Source organism: Trichechus manatus, unplaced genomic scaffold (genome assembly GCF_000243295.1).
Source record: "Trichechus manatus latirostris isolate Lorelei unplaced genomic scaffold, TriManLat1.0 scaffold00153, whole genome shotgun sequence".
NCBI lineage: Eukaryota > Metazoa > Chordata > Mammalia > Sirenia > Trichechidae > Trichechus > Trichechus manatus.
Genome location: NW_004444089.1, coordinates 2,727,139 through 2,735,778, shown reverse-complemented (window position 1 = coordinate 2,735,778; position 8,640 = coordinate 2,727,139).

The window sequence follows — 8,640 nt, the reverse complement described above, 5'->3', positions numbered from 1 at the left end:
ATCGTATTATTTTATTTCCATGGATAAATAAAGTCCAAAAAATTGTGCCCCTACATCCTTTATGAATTAAAGGCAGAAGCCCAAAATCTTCTCTACAAAGAAATTAAATATTACATGTTTTTTTCTCAATTCCTTATTTTATACTGTGCTAGCCAATAGTTTAAATCAGACTCCAAGATGCTTTCAGGATCCATTCAGCTGCTTTAGCATGAGTTGTTGCTAACAGAAATAAACGTAGTTTTTTTGGATGAGGCAGAAAATTGAAGACATAATGTCTGAACATTTTCCAGATGAACACTCTAAACCCCACAAATCTAATAAACTCACTGAAGCTTAAGCAGAAACAAACACAAAGTAAAGCATGCCAAGGAACATTATCATCAAACTGCTGAAAATTCACGATAAAGAGAACACCTAAAAGCAGCCAAAGAAAATATTACAGAGGAACAAAGATAAGAATGATTGGAGACTTCTCTTCAGGAACTATGCAGGCCACAGAACAATGGAACAGCATCTTTAAAGTGCTGAAGGAAAAGCAAATCAGTCAAGCTATAATTCTATAGTCACAAACGAACAGGAAAACAAAAACTTTTTAAAATTTCAGAGAGTTCATCATTAGAGGGCTGAACTACAAATGCAGTTAAAGGAATTCTTCAAACAGAAAGAAAAGATAACCATACGGAGTCTCAGACTAAGTAAAAGAATAAAGACTATTAAGAATGCTAAATAGCTGAGTAAAAATAGCTGAGTAAATATTTTTCTCATTTGCTAATCTTATTAAAAGAAAAACATCTTTAAAAGAAAAAAGTTTTTTAAAACAATAACAATGAATTGTAGAGTTTGTAACATATATATTAAAAAATACATTAAACTAATAGCACGGAGGATTAACAGGAGGAAAAGAAAATATATTTTTATAAGATCTTACACTACACACAAAGTATTGTAATATTATTTGAAGACAGACAGTAATATGCTAAAGATGTATATTATAGACCTTGGAACAACAATAAAAAATCAAAGAGTTGTAGCTCATAATCCAATTAAAAAACAACAACAACAAAAAATTGCCATCAAGTTGATTCGGACTCATAACGATCCCATGTGTTACAGAGTAGAACTGATCCATGAGGTTTTCTGGTTTATAATCTTTACAGAAGCAGATCATCAGTCCTTTCTTCTGTGGCACTTGTGGGTGCTTTTGAACCGCCAACCTTTAGGTTAGTAGTCGAGTACAAACAATTTGCGCCACCCAGGGACTTTGATAAGCCAATAAACACCTTGCCATCAAGTTGATTCAGACTCATAGGAACCTTACAGGACAGAGTAGGACTGCTCCATAGGGCTTCCTAGGCTGTAATCTTTATGGAAGCAGATTGCCGCATCTTTCTCTCAAGTAGCAGCTGGTGGGTTTGTACTGCTGACCTTTCAGTTAGCAGCCGAGTACGTAACCACAGAGCCACGGTGAAATGCAATCATAACAAATTAACAATAAACTAATAAAAAGGAAGTCAGTAAAAGAAGGGGAAAGAAATAAAGAATAAATTTAAATTTAAAAAAAGCTGATAAGATGATAGATTAAATCTAAACATAATGCTAATTATAGTAAATGTAAATTGTTTAAATCTGTGCTGTCTAATACAGTAGCCACCAGCTACATATAGTTATTGAGCACTTGAAATACGATTAGTCTGAATCCTAGATTTGGAAGAATTAGCACAAAAAAATAATGTAAAGTTCATAATTTTCGTATTGATTGCTTGTTAAATAATATTTTGTATACATTGGTTTAAATAAATTGTATAATTGAAAATTGATTTTATCTGTTTTTCTTACCTTTTTAATGTAGCTACAAGAAAATTTTAAAATATCTAAGTTGCTCACATTTTATTTCTTTTTGACAGCTCTGGTCTAAACACTCCAATTAAAAGGCAGGTAGATTCCTGGATGGCACAAATGTTTAAGTGCTCAACTGCTAGCCAAAAGGCTGGTGGTTCAAACCCACCCAGAGGCATCTCAGAAGAAAGGCCTAGCTATCTGCTTCCAAAAGGTCACAGCCTTGAAACCCCCATGAAGCAGTTCTACTCTGCACACATGGACTGGCCACGAGTCGGAATTGACGTGACGGGAACTAACAATCGTCAGATGGAATAAAAATCAAGATCCAACGATATGCTGTACGCAAGAACCCAACTTTGAGTGTAAAGACATAGGTTAAATGAAAAAGAAAAAGAAAAAGTATGGTAGTGGCGGCAAGAATTAATCCCAGATGTGAAACCAAAGATTTTATAGTTTTCACTGTACCTTCTGTTTCCAGCCATCTTTAGACACTCTGTAATTTCCGGTGTTTGAGATATAAAACCTGTTCAACCGTTGCCATAGGGTCGATTCCGACTCATAGTGACGCCGTAGGACAGAGGAAAACTGCCCCACAGGTTTCCAAGGCTGTAATCTTTACAGAAGCAGGCTGCCACATCTTTCTCCTGCGGAGCAGCTGGTGATTTCGAACCACCAACTTTTCGTGAGCAGCCAAAGCCTTAAGCACTGTGCTACCAGGGCTCCTTTAAGGTACAAAGTAACCTATAAACGCAAACAGTGATACATTAAGGGACGGCAAAGTTCTGTGGTGGCAGAGTTTGTTCTCTGGTATCTCCTCAACGTCCTCTTGGTGTCCCCGTTTCCACGCGGGCATAATGATGGTCCTCGTTTCACACACTCCCTTATTTCCAGCTCTTCCTCCCCTCCTGCGCTCATCCAGTGCTGAACTAATTCTGAGTAAAGTGCTGAAATACTACGTACTCCAGGTGACTTTTATTTTACTAGGGGGCCCTGGGAAATTCTTAAAGGAAAACAAGCAAGCAAAAAAAACTTCAACGACAAAGAAATCAACTAGTCACTGAAGTATGTTGCTGTTGTTGGGTGCCATTGAGTTAATTTTGACTCATAGTGATGCCATGTGACAAAGCAGAACTGCCCCATAAGGTTTTCTAGGCTGTAATCTTTATGGGGGCAGATCACCCGGTCTTTCTCCCATGGAGCAGCTGATGGGTTCGAATCGCCAACCTCCCTGTTATCAGCTGAGCACTTAACCATTGCTCCCCCATCACCTACCCGCCGGGGCTTCTTCACTGGAGTGTGCTGTTGCTGTTAGGTGCAGTGGAGTCGATTCCAACTCGTAGCTACCCCACGTGACAGAATAGAACTGCTGCATAGAGTTTTCTAGAGTTTTTATGGGAGCAGATTGCCCGGTCTTTTCTCCCTCGGAGCCATTGGATGGGTTCGAACCGCCAACCTTCTGGTTAGCAGCTGAATACTTAACCGTTGTGCAACCATGGCTCCTCATTGAAGTACCAGCATCAAAGCACACCTGTTGCTGTCAAGTCGATTCCAATTTATGGTGACCCTATAGGACAGGGTAGAAATGCTCCATAGCGTTTCCAAGGAGCAGCTGATGGATTCAAACTGCCAACCCTTTGGTTAGCAGCTGTAGCTCTTAACCACTGCGTCACCAGGGCTCCCATTGAAGTACAGAGCCCCGAGAAAGCCATGTTTGGGGGTGAGGAGCTTGCCCCACGCCATTAACTGAAAGCCACATAGTGTGATACAGCTGGTGAAAAAGTTAATGTCGTGTTCTCTTTATCCACAGGTGCATAGTACCCGGTTCATGAAAGGATATTTACTGGACTCCGTTCTCCGAACTGCTAGCAACACTTCTCAAGTCGTTTTTCTGAAAGACATTGAAAAGCGGGAGTGTATCCAGAGGAGGGTCGTCAGGATAGTAATGGGACAGGAACCATTTCAATCAAGGAAAACCGAAACCATTGGGAATATTCAACCTGGAAAAGTCTCCTGAGGAAGATAATACTCCTCAAATATTTAAAGGATAATCATAGAGAAGGAAGAATAGATTTATGCTCTGTTGTTTCAGAGAGGGCCATTGAGAAAAGGAAAGACATTTAAGAGACAGTTTAACGCTACCCATCAAGGGCTATGCCTCACCAGAAGCATTCAGATAGAGGCGAATGAAGGCTCACAGGTAAGGATGATAAAGGAGTAATATGCGCCTTGGGAAAACTTTCACTTAGACGTACTCTAAAATCTCCTCCAACAGCTGTGTTTCCATAAGTCCAAGGCTTACGTGTTAACGTCCCCCCAGGACTTGTTGTTAGTTGCCATTGAGTCGATTCCGACTCATGGCGACCTCATGTGTGCAGAATACAATTGTGTTCCATAGGGTTTGTTTGTTTTTTTTAATTGTGTTTTTGGTGAAAGTTTGCACAGAAAATTAGTTTCCTATTTGATAATTTCTATGGAAATTATTCAGTGACATTAGTTACAGTTTTCACAATGTGTCAACATTCTCTTTAATTGCGTTCTGGTCGTTCCGTTTCCAGTATTCTAGTTTCCCTGCCCCCTTATCTTCTCATCTTTGCTTTAGAGTGATTGTCGACATTTTGATCTCATATAAATGGTTTTTTAATGAAGCACCATACTCATGGATAATATCCTTTATTTTGTGGGCCAATCTGTTATTTCGCTAAAAGGTGACCTCAGGGGCTTCATAGGGTTTTCAAGGCTGGGGCCTTTCAGACGCTAGTCACCAGGCCTATCTTCTGAGGCACCTCGGGGTGGGTTCCAACCACCTTCCTTTTGGCTAGTAGTCGAGCGCTTAACCATTTGCACCACCCAGGGACGCTTCACCCTAGAAGTAGCTGTATTTTAATAATAAAAAAAAATCAATTTGTAGCATTTATAAAAAATAAATTATTTTATTCCCCAGTATTACATAATATATAGATTACATTTCTCCTGTTATTGCTTTAAAATACTGATCCCTTTTTATGGGGTAGTCAGCTGGACTTCTGTGTGGTAACAGGAAATCTAAAGAGTTTATGCCTTTGTTGGGGTTGTGATTTTCAGCCTACGCAAATACTTTGATATCAACATTTTTAATAGAATTACCACTTGGCATTCTATTTTTAAATCGTATTTTTCACAAGGAGAAAATAGGTGCCTTATGCGTCGATGAACTGGCATCACAGATAACTCTCACAGCTGTTGCTGTCTGGGCAGCAGACAACCTACTCAGAGGGAACAAGGCCACAGACAGTTTTCACGACTGGCACCTTGCAGTATATTCAGTACTGCTCCTGACGCCAATGACGCCTCTCTGTAAGATAAACAGACAAGATGAGGTTGAGTCACTGATCACAGGTTTGACATCAGTGAAGACAATGTTGGCTATCACTGTGGATGGTGGCCTTCCTCTGGGAATGCCATAAGCCATTTCGCGGTGGACTGAATAGCGTGTGGACAGGCAGACATGCCCTGGTTTTTTGCACAGTGTTGTTCCATGTAAAAACGTTCTTGGTTTGTGTAGATCCTGGGCTAAAAGTCTCAAGGAAACCTAAGCATTTAGATGAGTTATGTTCATCTTGTTTAAACACAGGTTTGCCGTGTTTTAAACAAGTTACTATATTTTAATTGTTGCATTATTCTTGCACCTGGAAGAATAAATGACTTTTCTGCTATCTGCCAAGAAATGAGTGTGCTGAAATAAAATGCAAGTGCAGAGTTCCGACTTCTTCAGAGTGTTCTGACCTAGTGACGTCTGTGTGAATCCGTGTTTACTAATCTGTGGATCTGTCTCTTCGAAGCTGTGACTAAAACCTGCTCTCTTGGCTGTGGACTGAGTCCTTATTTTTGTAGCTGAGAGGTAAGGCATGTTTATAAAAATCTGTAAATACACATTGTTTGCGGCAGACTGCTAACAGTTTCCCAAATCGATTCTTCCTTTCTCCCAGAATAATTCAGTTAAGTGCTTGGCTGCTAACGGAAAGGTTGGCAGTGCGATCACACCCAGCAGCTCCACAGGAGAAAGACCTGGCGATCTGCTCCCCTAAAGATTACAGCCAAGAAAACTTGTAGGGCAGTTCTACTCTGTCACATGGGGTCAGTGAGTCAGAATTGACTGGCCAGCACTCGACAACCACGTAGCCACCTAGCTAGAGACGACATTTTTCAGCTTCCCTTACTGCCACGTGTAGCAAGTGAATCAACTCTATAGGGCTGGTTTCTCACTGCTAAGCTCTTTAAGCGGCAGTTTTCTCAGAGTTGGTAGTGGACTAAAAAGAACGGGCAGAACTCTTAGAAAATATTTCTGTGTCTTTTTCTCGCTTCATAGATCCAGAGTACGTGCATGATCTCTTTTAAGCTAGTGTTGTGAGATCAGCTGTGTGAAATTCAGCTGAAGAATGTTTTAGATTATGGAATGTGATGGAAAGTGATGTATGCTTCTTCTGTGTCACTTGCTTAGAATCATTTGCCCTCCACATCCCATGAGCTGAACAAGGCAATGACCCGACTCCCTCAAAAAGATAAGAGCAATACCCTTGGGGATGGTGGAGCAAAAACATGGAAGGATCTGGGACCCCAAATGACCATGTGGGACAGAGTTACCCAATAGCAAGGATATTTACTGGGCACTACCGTTTCTACATTCGAATAATCCCTTTATCTCACAACGTTGTGGGCAGCGATTCTACCTCCGCAAAATGGCTAGTAACTATCAACGCAGGATGCGGAAAGAATTTTCTTGGCCGGCCGATGACCAACTCTCAGCCCATACGCTTGCCAGTCACCTCAGGGGAGCCCGGAGAGTTAGTCTCAGGTTTGCTGCTGCTATCAGGACCACTGGTGTGAATGACTTCAGCTGTTAAGGTGCAACCATTCTTCGTTCATCAGACCACTTGCAGAATCCAAATTCTCGGTGGGAGAGTGGGGAGGGGGAGACGAAATAGCCTGTGAAACAACTTGATGTTAAACGTGTATTTCTAGAAGTTTTAGCAACTTATTTCACCTTCCTTATACACAAACAGGTTGCACTCGACTAGTAACCAAAATTTGGCAGTTCAAACCCACCCAGTCACTCTGAGGGACAAAGACCTGGCAATCTGGTCCCATAAAGATTACAGCCAAGAAAACCCTGTTGGGCAGTTCTACGCTGTCTTATGAGGTCGTTATGAGTCAGATTCGATCAACAACAAGAAGGAAGTGTGGGGTTGGTAGGAGTGGTCTGCTCATGAGACAGGAGTATTTTATCACTGATTTTGTTTATTGTTTTATTACGTTTTTAAGTTTTCTACAGTCAGTGTATCTCTTGACTGTCTGTACCCAGGGTGTTCCACTCCCAACACCCTGCTGTTGGTACGCCATTGACTTGTCTGAATATCACTGGATTCTGCATGCTGTTCTTCCAGAATAGTCTGAGCCCCTGAGAAGATGTTCGACTTTTCATGGCATTTGATAAAATAAATTAAATGAAACTAGTGATACCAAGAAAATAATTCTTGGCAACACCTTTCACAGACACTGCCAGTGCTGATATCCCCTTAACCTTTTACCATTCCCATGTGAGCCAGCCTGTCTCAGTCATCTAGTGCTGCTATAACAGAAATACCACAGGTGGATAGCTTTAACAGAGAGAAATTTGTTCTCTCACAGTCCAGGAGGCTACAAGTCCAAATTCAGGGCATCAGCTCCAGGGGAAGGCTTTCTGGCTCTGTCAGCTCTGGGGGAAGGTCCTTGTCATCAATCTTCCCCTGGACTAGGAGCTTCTCAGCACAGGGACCCCAGGTCCAAAGGACTAGCTCTGCTTCTGGCTATGCTTTCTTGGTGGTATGAGGTCCCCCTGTCTCTCTGCTCGCTTCTCTCTTTTATATCTCAAAAGAGATTGGCTTAAATTGTATATTAATCTTGTAGAGTGAGTCTTGCCTCATCGACAGAACTGCTGCTAATCCCATCTCATTAACATCACAGAGAAAGGATTTACAACACATAGGGAAATCACATCAGATGACAAAATGGTAGACAATCACACGATGCTGGGAATCATGGCCTAGCCAAGTTGACAGATATTTTGAGGGGACACAATTCAATCCATGACACAGCACAACTTCCAACTGCCCTTTGGTCCCTCAGCTCTGAGGGTCGTGGCTGCTTCCTGCATTGCTATCTCTGAGCTACCTCTTGAGTCTTCCAATACCTGTCCAATCCATCTCTTATGTTAAATTATTTTTGTTAAAATAACAGTGCAGTTTCTGTTTTCCTGAGTGGATCTTGACTGATAAAACACCCAAACTGTAAATCGATGATTTTATGCCATTCAAAAACACAAATTTTTTATTGTAATGATTAAAAGAAATTAGGAAAGCTATATCATTACCTCCCACAAAAGTGTATTTAGAAAATTTTTGTCATGCAAAAAGTTATAATGAAAAGAATATTGGACTCAGAAATAAGAAACCCTGAAGAGAAGATTCCGTTTTATAAACTGGTCATCCTTGGACTTAGTGACTAGCCTCTCTGATCACCAGAGTCCTTACGTTGTTTTCATCAGCCACTGTCACGTTGGCTCTGACTCATGGTGACCTTACGTACAACAGAGCAAAACATCGCCCAGTCCTGCACCATCTTCGTGACCGCTGCTGTGTTTGAGCCCATTGTTGTGGCTATTGTGTCCATCTATCTCACTGAGGGTTTCCTTCATTTTTGTCGGCCCTCTGCTTTACCAAACACGATGTCCTCTTCTAGCGATTGGTCTTTCCTGATGACGTGTCCTAAGTTTTGCCATTCTTGCTT